This window comes from Falco biarmicus, chromosome 3, assembly GCF_023638135.1.
Source record: "Falco biarmicus isolate bFalBia1 chromosome 3, bFalBia1.pri, whole genome shotgun sequence".
NCBI lineage: Eukaryota > Metazoa > Chordata > Aves > Falconiformes > Falconidae > Falco > Falco biarmicus.
Genome location: NC_079290.1, coordinates 4,898,794 through 4,911,876, shown reverse-complemented (window position 1 = coordinate 4,911,876; position 13,083 = coordinate 4,898,794). Strand labels below are relative to the sequence as shown.

General features: G+C 39.7%; 1 protein-coding gene across 5 annotated transcripts in view; it reads left to right on the top strand.

Moving 5' to 3' along the window:
- The window catches only part of TRAPPC9 (trafficking protein particle complex subunit 9), a 508,634-nt gene that overhangs the window by 265,050 nt on the left and 230,501 nt on the right, over window positions 1–13,083 (top strand). The gene's annotated exons all lie outside the window — the stretch shown is intronic.

The window sequence follows — 13,083 nt, the reverse complement described above, 5'->3', positions numbered from 1 at the left end:
GGAAAAGCCCAGGTATTAAAAGTGTTGGAGACCATAAATCAGAAACTTTAGGGCAGAAATGGGTGCTACCAGCCCCAGATGGTTCTGGTTGGAGGTCTGTCTTCCAACAGCACTCCCAGCTGTGGGAGCATTTAGTAAATTTGGTTTAGCAGGACATGAAGTTGCAGAGTTGGTTTTATGCTGCACAAAAGTTCCAGACTCCAGCTGGAGCACTGCTGAGTGGAGGGATCACCAGCTCAGATCTGGCAGAGCTTCTTGGCTTGGGCTTTGCCTTATATATCAGACTGGGCATTGGGCAAATGGGACATTGCACCTGTAGGTTACGCCACTTGGATTGAGAGCCCTTGTTTGAAATGAGATATATTTGTAGCTCCTTCATTCTGCCCAGGAATTTAGGCCCACGATAAACCGCCCAAATGGGAGCTGACCCCATGAGGATGGCTGTTCACTCTGTCCTGCCTAGTGGACTTCTCCATGGCATTTAATTCCCAATATCTGCAGCACTTCTTTACTATCGCAGTTTTTCCCATACATGCTTCCCTTCCAGAAAGAAAACATGCCGGTTTCTCTCACTAATGAAATAGCCAAATAGTGGTAGTCAAGCAAAAAAAAAAATGAAAAAAGTGTGTGAAATGTAATCTAAGTTTTTGAGAGTCAGATGAAAATAAGGTCAGTAAACAGCTGTCAGTTGGAGTGAACATCCTGAACTTTGCCTGTTGAAGATGCAGAATGACCTCTTCTGGTTTCCAAGTGACTATAATTTTGTATAACTTGCTGGAGCAACCAGTGAGCTTCTGAACATCTGTTCCTAATGAAGATACTAATCAGCAGTGTGCTCACTATTTGCTATTTATGAACTACTTTTGTTAAACAGTTAAGCTCTATTTGAAGGAAATTAGTTCTGTTTATGGGTACTTAGTAGACAGTGAATTGTGTTGTCTGCATATGGTTTGAAATTTATCTCATAACATGAAATATACATCTTTAATGTTAATTCAGAATTATATTGCAGAAGGTGTCTCAATATAATTTTGTTTGGAGAGCCTTTTGTAAACTTATTGAACTCCTTCTGAGAACCTTGCTGTGAATGGGAATTTCAAGATTAAATTTATTTGTGACTCATTTCCAGCCCTTTCAGTCTCATGTCAATATTGTTCTTTAGTTTAAATAGCTTTTCTCAGCCTCTGCTGTTTGCCTGTTTTTACTCTTGCTGTTTCTTTTGCGCATTTCGAGAGAGTAGTCACAGGGTGGTGTTTTATTGTCCACCCGGTAATTATCTTTGTCAGTCTGTTATAAAAGTGTGGGTTTTGTCTTAGTTCTGTATCACAAGCTTAGATCTTCAGTAGCGTTATTCCTGACATGGATCCTTGATGATCTCCCTTAATAAAGTAAATCTATGCTTTCATTTTCAAGACTATCTATTGTCCTTTATTAATCACAAAAAATAAAGTGAATAGTTAGTATTTCATAGAACATGGTGTGGGCTATCAAAACCAACATTGCCTTTCTCACAAACATTGCTTTGAAACAGGCAGTGGTGGAGTAAATCCAGTTAATTAAACCTTCTGGCTCATATCAAAGTTTGTATATTAAGACCAACGTGAAATTTGTCAAAATCTGGCTACAACATAGTGTTCAGCAAGTTTGCTGTCTCCTCTAGCCTGTCTCTAGCAGGATCTTGAATGTTTAAGGTGGATAATAATGTAATCACTCTGAGTAAATACAAAATAATTAAACCACCAAAACTTTCAGAAGCTAACTTTGATTAAATTTCCAGTTTCACATACTTTGCACCACGACCAATAGTGTCATAAAGGAGTATCAGGCCTTATTTCTGTCAGTATTAATGTCATATTGTGAAGCATCTATAGTATTTCCAGTGGAGTACAGTTTGTCCGCTGATGTGAAATTCCTGTGTTACTAATTTTTTCCATCGCTTGAAGTCTTTCTTAGCAAACAGTAAAGAAGATACTCCACATGACTTTGGGAGTCATTACTCTGAACAGCTGGAATGTTGTCATATTGGCCAGGTCTGTGACATGCCCCTGACTGTGCTGATGACATTGCTATAGAAGATACTGTCTGAAGAAAAGGTTCTTCCCTGCCATTATGTGCCCCGATACTGAGAAAACCATCCCCTTGTGGCTATGAAGCCTGCGCCTGGGCAGCCATCTCGTAAGAAACTGATTAATCCCTGCAGCTCGATCACTAAATAGTCAGATATGTAACAGCTTTTTTTCGTGCTATCTAGGCTTGTATTCCAAGTGACAAAGTGACATTTGCCTATCCAGGGGTCTTGTATAGTCCTTATGAATGTAGAATCAAAGATGTTTCTCGCAGTAGCCCTTGGTGTTCCTAGCTGGAAATCCAACAATTCTTAGGAAACCCAGATATATACAGATTAATTTCAAACTAACGTTCGTTTTTATTACACAATAATTATGTTTTTCACCACATGCACATGCAGAATCTCGGAAATCAAAATCTGTGGGGTGCCCGTGCCGAGGCGCTGGCGGCAGGAGCTGCAGCGCAGCCTCTGTGAGGCGAGGCCGGGGCTGCCCCGGTCCGGCCCCAGCCGGTCCCAGCCGGCCCCAGCGCCCCCCCGCAGGGCACAGCTGAGCCCCTCAGCCAAGCCGGGGGCGCCGGGGAGGGGGGCAACAGGTTTCCGCAAGGGCCACAGGCGGCCCAGGCAGAGGAGGAGGCAGCCGAGGGGGGAGCAGCAGCAGAGGCAGCCCCAGGCCGCAGCAGGAGGAGGGCAGGAGGTGCCGCAGGCCCGGAGCAGGGCTCCCCTGCAGCCCTGGCGAGCCCCCGCCGGGGCAGAGCCCCAGCCTGCAGCCCGGGGAGGGCCATTATCTTGACCCATGAGCTTTTTTATCCTTTTTATTCCCCTGTCCTGTTGTGGAGGTGGACTGAGTGAGCAAGTGGGTGGGCACCTGGCAGCTGACCAAGGTCAGTCCACCCCAGTTTGTTACTTAAATATCTGGATATTCCCTTTCAATTACTGTCTTTTGGGGAGGCCATAGTGCAGTTTGTTCAGTTCCTTGGAGCCAGTAATACTCAGAAATCACTGCAAAAGCAATAGGTAATACACAAAGGTAAAAAATACGCTAGAGTGATGCAAGGTAAGGAATGAAAATGAGACAGTACAGGACTGTTTGCTTGTAAAAAATTGTTTTGGGTTTCTGGCTGTCACAGTACATAGTTTTGGTACAGATCTGTTCAGAAAGCTGTGCGTTGTTCAGTCAAGTAAAAATGAGCAGAGGCAGACCAGGACTGTGACATGTAGCGATACATGCCTGATAGAGGAGGCAGCTTGGAATAGAGGTTGGTGATCATAATCTGGAAGCTGTTCTTCAAAAGGCATGGTGGCAGACAATGAAATTCTTCCATTGTTTTGAGAGAGTGAAAGAATTCAACTACTTGATCATCATGCAGAGTTAACCTTCACAGATTTCCTTCTGTTCTTATAATAAATTGTTTCTTAGGCAATGTATTGTGTGAGATTAAGAAGAACTCTGACACACTGTATAGCATTATTCTTAATCCTTCTTTCTTTAAAGTATCTTCTGTATTGCATTCGTGCTGCAGCTTGGTAATAATCCAGAGTGTTACCTAATTTATGTAAAATACCACAGATGGTGTTCACCTCTAACTTTCATCTGGAGTTTGGTCTTTGTTTGTTTGTTTGCCTTACCGCATGCCATCAGAATCAGCAAGGCCTTAGTCAAAGCAAGTTGGGTAGTTTGATGGTGTGAACTCAGCAAAAAATTGTTACATGTCTACATTTAAAGATGAACAGAACAAAGCATTACAGAAAACCAGAGATTTCATTTAGCCCAGGAACTACATTTTATTCATATTTTGTTGTCTGTAGATATTGACTAAAATGTTGGTCCATTGGGTTTTTGAAGCAGGTTGTCTGTGCCTTCAGTTATCACACATTAGAGTTAGCTCTGCTAATTAGAAACTTAACTGAATTCTGTATGGGATAGTGGACATTTCTCAGCTGGACAGATTCCAAATGTGACCCTTTGATTGATTGTTCAGGTATTTTTCATAAAAGTTAACGCTAACAACATGCAAATTCCCAGGATGCCATTTTTTTGGATATAGTTGGGTTAGTCCTGTTGGACAGTACTAATTATACACAAACTGGCAGTAATAAAGCCTTTGAACTACCTCTGGGAAGAAGCTTTAAACTGAAATACTGTAGTGATGGCTCCTATGCTTTTCCTGATGTGCTAAAATCTAGAGAGGAGGCTATATGAAGGGCTTTTCTGAGCTCTGAGATAAGCCTGAAGAAACAGGAGATGTAAGTGCGGGTTCAAATATTTTCAGTGCTAAAGTGGAATTGCCCTGAGCACTTCACTAGAAATTAAATTTGAGTACATGGTATCTGGCAATTAATAGCAAATAAAAACTACCTTTATAAGCAGTGATTAGATGGTCTTTGATTGTCATTACATCATATTCTGATGGCAAAGTGAATTTATTAAAGTTTCCAAACACTGACATAAACACAAGTAAATATTTTGCTCATTAATTACATACATGTATGTAATAATGTCTGGGTGAAAAGTCATTTGGGATTCTTTCTATTTTGGAAACAGGGATTAAAGTGAATCCGAGTCATCGTGCTATTCATTAAGTAGGTCACTCCTGCTCCATCATAAATAATAAATGATATGATGGGAAGACTCATCACTTGTTAGTGAAATTTGAATATCAGCAAGTAAGTTAATAGATACAAATAAAAAGCAAGCTAATGTCAGCATAAAACATCTTTGAAACTTTCTAAAGCTGTGTAGTGAAGATCAGGATTGGATACCTTCTTCTGCCTAAGAATAGGAAGTTCCCGAGATCTACCTGTGTAGGTGTTTCCTTATTTTTCCATTCCCATACCCATTGGGAATCTAGCTATAATTGGCAAGAATATGGAATATTTAGTTTATCGGGCTAACCTGTGAAACTGGGTGTTTTTCAAATGTTCAGATAAACTCCTGTAAGGTCCATATTTCTTCCTTTCATCTCCTTTTAGCAGAGAAACCTCATTATGGAATGTCAAGGCATTATGAATAGATATACATTGATTACCATCCCACCCCCCCCACCCCCCCCAAAAGCCCAACCCCCCAGCCCACCCTATTAAATCTCACCTGAGATCTCTACCCCATTTCTGAGGTTGAGTATCTTAGAACTTTTATGGGAAATCCTAGGATGTTAAAAGGATGGTGCTGTCAGTAGAAACACATCTTGCATTCTCCTCTGTCCCCATCCTTTCCTTTTCAGTCTCCTCTGTGTGTGGAGGTCTCTTACTGAAGCCAAATCATGTTTGTGATTTTGAAGATGTGTGGATTAAAATATTGTAGGCTCTGTTGGATGCCTGAAAGCACCAGTGACACCAGGAAATTTATACTTTACCCTGCTAATTGTTGGAAAATATGAGCTCTTGATTGGTATGCAATTAGAAGTGTAACATTCTGTTAAACATATCACACAGCATATGGCATGTTAGTAGCAAATCCTCTAATTTAAAATGAAAAAAATATGTAGTTCTGCACGTTAGCAATTTTTGCAGGGAATGAAAATTTGCCATTATCTAAATGTCAGAGGGGAAAAAGCCATCCTTAGTTATTTTGGTAATCTAGATTTGGTTTATGTTTGATGAAATATCTGTTCTTTAACAATAAACAAATATAAAAGAGGAAAACCCATAATATAGTTCAACGTGCTGTTAGTTCCAACTAATCAAAACTGTGCCTTTTAAAAAAAAATACTTGAATTACCTTACCACATTTTCTTTAATTCAAACAAGTTAAAAATGCTGTAGCAAAAACATGATTACAGAACCACAGGAAAAAAAAAAGTCAAAGGACCATGAGTAGAGTTCATTGATGGGCAATCAGATGGTGCACTGTTTTGTCAATTAATAACATAGAATGGATCCACAGACAGAGGATCCTTTCTTTAACAACCTCAGTGGTTGGAAAGCTTGATACACCCTCTAGTCTTCCAGTACGTATTCTCTGATCACTTTTTTTCTTGGTGCTGTGTTTTGGAGCGTTTTGAATAACATTTTCACATACATGCCAAAGTCTCGCCCTTTTGTTAGAGGCTGAAGCCCGGCTTGTAGGGGCCCAGACCTGACTAGTACTTGTAATATGCACTAGCCCATTTGTAAAGCCAATTTTAAGGACTGCTAATTGTAGGCATGGTTCATTGAAAGATGGCTTGGTAGTCCAGGCTGAGATGGGAGCAAGTAAACTGCATCTGAGAATGAAATAGGTCCCTTTCACAGCAGATGTGCAGGCTTACTGTGTGTCCTCAAATGCAATTAGTCTTGCAGGGGATTGCATTTCATTGATTGCACAGAAACCACGATTTTTATCAATGAAGTTTAAAAATCTTTGAATGCTTCAGACAGGCTTTTGTTAACAGGGTACTCAGCAAGATTGTTATTTCTAATATATTTAAATGGTTAATTTATCTTATGTTTGGCAAGTAATATTTCTCTTCTTCCTCAAAGTTTCTGACTTCCTAGTCAGTCTTTCACTGTTGCTATGTTAGGATAACTCCTGACTTTAAAAACATGCCTTAATTCTGTCCGAATTCACATCTTGTCTCCGGTCTTTTTCCCCTGGCATACTATTTGTGAAGCATCAGTCTAATGGTAGATTGCCAATGTATCTCAAAAGTAACCTCCTAACACTGACTTTATTGTTTACCCTGAAATGGTAGGTAGGATTCCCATTCTGCTTCTCTCCCCATCATCCCTGATTTTGTCACCCTCCTATTTCAGTCACTAAGAGTGACTTTTACCGCAATATAGCTGAACATTGCAGAGCTGCAGCCTAGCCTTGTGAGAATTTGCGTCCCTATCTTAAACCGGGTAGGAGAGAAGATTTTTCTGCTCTAGCAGATAACTGATCATTTATTATGCTGAAGTACTGACATCAGTTTTGTTGTGACTTTGTACTTCATTTTGACATTGCATTATACAGTCAATTTGGCATTGAACTGGAGAAAATGAGAATACTAGGAAGCCAATTCCTCAAACTATTAATTTTATATCAAAGACAGCTCGCCAAAATGTTGCATGGGGAGGAGGGAGTTCTTTTTCATTCTGCTTTACTCACCAAATCATGCAGTTACTTTGGAAATCTTAAATCTAGTAAATTTAAAATGTAGCTTTGTGCTACAAAGCCTGAGGTTTGGTATCAGTTGTTCCTGTTGTGTGTTGTAGTCACTAATCCTTTTAATGAAGAGCTTTTAGCATTGAAGAGATTCTATTTATAGTAAAGCCATTAGAGCATAAAGCTCCTCATTGCTATTCTGCGGCATGTAGCTGTAATGTTTGTCAGTGGAGAAAAGATATTTTTAGCTGCAGCATTGAAAACCGAGGCTGAAAGGTCAAGAATCCTCGCGGGGATATGTTCTGCTACACCAGTGCTATCACACAGCTGCTGTTTACTCTCATATCGTTCTTCAGTAATAAGAAGATTTCTTTATTGTGACACTAAAGGTATAAAGCATCAAAAGGATTTTGTGCATGAAATGAATGCTCAGGGAAGGACGATGTATCCAATCACATTAAATGTTCTACTTCTCCTTAAGCGAATGATTTCATTTTCCCAAATCTATCTCAATACCTTTTCTTCAAAAGATTTATTCTAGGAAAGTTTTGTTTTATTAAAGGGGATAAGACCTAATGCAAGCAAAAGGCAATCTGCTGAAATAGGGAAGAATTTTAAATACACACTGTTCTGCCTGACATCTACACCATTCATTTTCTTAGCAGCATACTGCATGAACGGAAGACAGAGCATCGACGTGTAGTTTGCCAAAGCAAAAAGAGCCTGGAGATTTCTGTTGGTAATTTGAGGAACAGAATTGTGGGTGATGTTGATTATATCTGCTACCGGACAGCTTGTAGCACGCTGGATAGGTACTCAGCAAGCACAAAAAGACCGTGTGGTCCTATTGAAACAGGATATGGTTGATGATACGTGAAAGGGAGAAGAGAGAAAGGAGGGGAAAAGGGATAATTATAGGAATACACGGCTGCATATATTAGCTGGATCTACAATGTGGAGGCTTCAGAGGGTTTTCTAATATCTTTATATAAAAACCAGGGGAGAAAGAGATTAATTGCCACATTGAGAAAATTAGGACTGTATGATCAAAGGAAAGGTAGGGAAGAAATGGCCTGTTGACAGATGGCTTATAAAAATGAAAAGATTTTTCAGAGGATACGAGTCTGGAGTTTTGTGCTGCTTGGGGAGACACAGGCACTGTCATCATTTTTTAATAATAATAATAATAAGCTGCTATGTAACTCTTTGTATTCACCAAACATTATGTAGCATAGGAAAAGTACGAATAAAGTAATACGGATAGGTACACTTTCTTCTCAAGGTATAATGAAATCAATTGTACTTCTCCTCTAAGAATTTCTTCGAGGTCTTGCTGCTGGAGGGTGTTATCTTCTGACACATGGAGTCCATTAACTTTTAAAACCATTACCTTTTAAAACCACTTCCTTTATATCAGGAAATTATTTTAATTCTACTCTTTCTGCATACCCAAAACAGGTTTTGACACCATCTTTTCCAGGCTTTCACTATAGGCAGTGTTTGACTTTGCCCATTGTTCGGTCTGCTAGAATCGTGCCAGGCAGCAGCACAGAGTGAGCACACATTAATAGGCAGCGCCTGTCCTCAGGATCTCATACATAAATAAACCAAAAATTGAAGGATTGTCACAAAAGAATTGGAGAAACTGAAGAGATCTCAATTCTACAATTATTTTTCTTTTGTAATTGAATGAGATTTAGGTAAATGGGCATTGGCTGAAGGGAATGACAGAGAAAGGGCGGGTACGGCTTTATGAAAAGACAAGACATTAATGGCTTGTTCCTGTCAAAACCGACAGATGTTGCTTAGTCCCATTATCTCTCATCTCTCACTCTTACGTGAAAGAAACTCACGTGTTTCTGGCTCTGTCACTTCATGGCACAGTGACTCAATTCAGCTCACTGAAACGGCAGGAAAAAAAGCCAGGAAAAAAGAAAAATAGCAGTTTATCTTTTTTTTTTTCAGAGGGGAGGGGGTGAGGTTAGGAGATTGAATCTGTGTGCCTTGTAATGGGGGCGGTGGGTGCTGGGGCAAGGAGCAGCTGGCTCAGGTGGTGAGGAGCCAGCGCAGGCGGAAGAGGAGGGCAGGAGGGAGCCCAGCTTCTCCTACTCCCTGCTGAGGTGATGAGCTCTTAATTTAGCTTACTGTCGTAGGAAACACAGGAGCAAGTCTGAGGAAGGCCATGAGGAACAGGGACGACAGGTGGAGAGAGGCTCAGTTACACAGGAGGAAACCTTCATGAACAGCCAGTCTTCATGTGGAAGAGAACGCGCTAAGGAAGAGGCTGTCCGAACCTGTCCTGACACCATACAAAGGGCTTAGCCCATCCCAGCTCTCTTTAACCTACATTGGTATCTGGTCCTGATAGCTACAGGTCCTGGGGTGCTGGGATATTTTTTTTCTTTGTAGTGATTTGTTATCTTTGAATACCCGTGACTTGGAAAAAGAAGGACACTACCTGGGGCTTAACCCTGACTTGGGAGATGGTTGCTCGTAGGCGAGATACGCACATAGTGTTTGGAATGGCAGAGTTTATTCCGAGTTCTTGACTTCATGATGTGTATATATACACACTTCCTTAGTGAAGGAGAAATTTTATAAACATCAGACCAGTGATGGATTTAATAAACTGGGAGAACTGGAAATTCCTGGGATTTTGATGGTAGCGCAAAGTTTTCTTTCAAAAAAAAAATAATCCAGGATATTTTTTGTTTCTTTCTGTAACAGCTAGACTACAGTAAGAGAAAGGGGAGAATATGATAAAAAACCACATAAACTCATAATTCGTGATCTTAACTGCAAATTAGTAAGTTATTTCTTTATAGCTTTCATATCCAGTAGAGATAATCATGTTGTTTGTGGGAGGGGGAAAAAAAAGTTCCAGGTCACAGACTGATAAAATAGTGTTAAAATCAATTGTTGATATTTTGTGTGAAAATACATGATTTTGCTGTTCTAGCTACTAGAGTATTGTGGAAATCCTGCTGTTTACTCGAGATTTCCTCAACTTCTCTAATTAATCTTGATGCTTTTTGTACTCTCTAGTCCTGTGAAATCTCACACAGGTTTGCTACCTGTGCTGCATTCTCTCTTGCTTTCCTAGACTATTTAAATCTTATATGGGCTTAGACTAGCTTTAATTACTTGAATGGTGGTACCTTCGTTGCAATTTTGCATCACTATGATGTCTTGTTCTTGTAGCTGACTTTCTTGAAGTTAGCTGTTCACATACTACCTGATTTGCTTTATTAGCCCGATGTTCTTGGGAGAAACAAAGGTTATTTTTCTTTTTTTACCATTGGTTACTTTAGTTAGTAAAACCAAAGGCAGCTTTTTTGGAGTCTAATGGGCTAATGCTCCTGCATGGTCATGCATTGGCATGAAGTTGAAGACTGGTAAATTTTGGTATCTATTGACATTCAACTTTGCTGTAAACTTGTAAAATTCAATGCAAGTCAGTTACTAAAATACTTTCATTAAATTCTCACCTGGATCTCTTCCATGTGCAGAGATAGGTTAAAAATAATTGTGAAGTAGACACGCTGGCCTTTATTGATGTGGATTCAACAAGCATGCAGCAATTGACAGTTGCCTTTTACTGGTTTCATATTTTCACTTTAAATACAATCGTTTCCATGAGAGAGTGGAAATGTCAAAGCTGTATCTGTAGTGAAGACAAAAATACTTGACTGTAATTACTCTTCTTGGAAAATGTGAGAGAGGTTTTATCTGTTTGCCTTTCTGCTGTATCTGAGACTTGTATATTCTTTTCTTCATTTGTTTGTTGTCCAAGGGGGATTTTTTTCTTCTTACTGCCGTGTTTTGAGATTTATGGTGTGATTGCCTTCAATTTGAAACTTGGCAAATTTTATGAAATATGGAAATGTGGCCTAGTTCTGACCTCATATACCTATGCTGCATTTTGTAACAATGCCGCTAGCACATTTGATGGGCTTTCAAGTTCCTTTTATTTGCAGTCTGTCATCACAAAATGTATTTGGCTCCTGGTTACTATATAAAAGGATTAACGGTTCCTGACACAGCTGAAGTTTCAGTTTAGGGATCTCAGTTTAAATCTCCTCGCAACAACTGAAATATCAAGGGTTGTTACTAGAGAAAGATGGAGTCGCTTTGAGAGATGTGTGTAGACCTGTGCAAAACTGTACGTACATTGGAGAATCTCATCATTTCAGCTGGACTCTTTTGGCTGGTACAGAGCAGTATCTGGAGAGTTGAGTTTATCTGTTTGAGCTTAATCTGTGACTTCAGTTTATTGTATATACAGAGCCTACGCTGTAGAACCAGATTTCAAATTAAAACAAAGTACTAGATCTTTGCATTTCACTCTGAAGCAGCAGATTTTTGATGGTGGCAATGTGTAGAACACTTTTGCAAATAAAGCTTCAGGCAGTGGCTAATATTTTAATTGTCCTGTCCTTTAAATTTGCTCATTTCAGGCGTCTTGTCAATGCTAACGCTGTCTCCGTAATTGCAAGCTAGGCTGACTTGTGATTCCAGTCCTATTTGTTAAGTGAATGCATTTTATGTGTAACTAGTAACTTGCTGCTAGTGTATGGTCAGTGTAACTACTGACTTGTTTTATTGTCTGTTTAAAGCTCGCATGGATCTCTGAAAGAATTGTAAGGCATTTTTGCTGTGGTTTCCTACTTGTGGCTGGCTGCCATTCAGTGTTTGTAAGGATTTAAGAGTATAGGCAGCCTTGCCGGTCTGCATCTCTTTCTCTATAGCATTTCAGTGTTTGGGATCCAGTATAATTTATGCTACCAAAATCTGAATTGGGATACTTTAGGGTAAAACATCTCTGGAAATGAACCTTGTCGTTGCTGTCAATTAGGTGACTAGGTCTCAGTGTAAAATCTTCCTCTTTGTTCAAGATTCTGACTTGTGTGCTGTTGACATGCTGGAAATGTAGGTAAGATGTGATCAAAGGTACTGTTACTGTTGTGTGCCCACACATGTAATTTGTTTGCTACATAAATACACCTACAGGCTTGTTCCATACAGAGGTCTGAGCAACTACATGGAAACATGTATTTGTTTTGTAAATTCACAGATTTTTTTTCTGTATCATGTTCAGCATAAACATAGAGAAATAAGCTAAGACTTCATCACAGAAAACCATGTTTCTGCAAAATTACATTACAAAATTACATTACAACATACAACATACAAAAATACATTACAACAATACAACAAGATTCCTTCCAGAACATTCCTTGACACTTCTGAAGGGAATACCTCAACCATGGATGCAACTTCTAAAATAAAATCTGTTCCTAAGGGGTAAAAGTTGAAGATGAAAGAATAATCTTGCCTTTCCAACCAATAACTCATGAGTCTGACTATACAATGAATAACCCAAACTGATTTTTAAAAATATGGAAGGAGAATGTGGGTATGATGTGGGGGAGCCAAAGCCTATGAAGATGTTTAATGTGAGTATTGTGCTTTGCATCTATGAACAAAGTGAAATACGAGCTAGAAACTTGACTCTATAAGCAGATAACCTCTTTGATAACTCGTCCCTAACTAGTTCCCAGAGGAAAATGTTGCAAAATTCTCCTCTGCAGAACTGCTGGAGCTACTCTTTCGTACTGTGCATAGCTGAAGAAAGGTATCATTATCAGTCTCTGCTACTGCATCACCAACCGAGGCTCCAGTGGGATTTTAATAAAATAAATGAGCAAGTCTGTTTAACTGCAGAAGAAAATCCTATTCTTCACCATTTTATCTGGTTCCTTCCCTGAACTCCTCCCATGTCAGCTTTCAGTTTGGCTTGTGCTAATATGCTCTCCAGCATCTCCTTCATTTTTCTTGGCTTCTGTTGTCCTTCAGAGCTGACAAAACTCAAGTCTTGCCATTCCCGTTCTCTGTCAGGGCTCGTGGGATGACATGGAAGACCTCATCTGTTTTGGCTTCTGATTAGAAG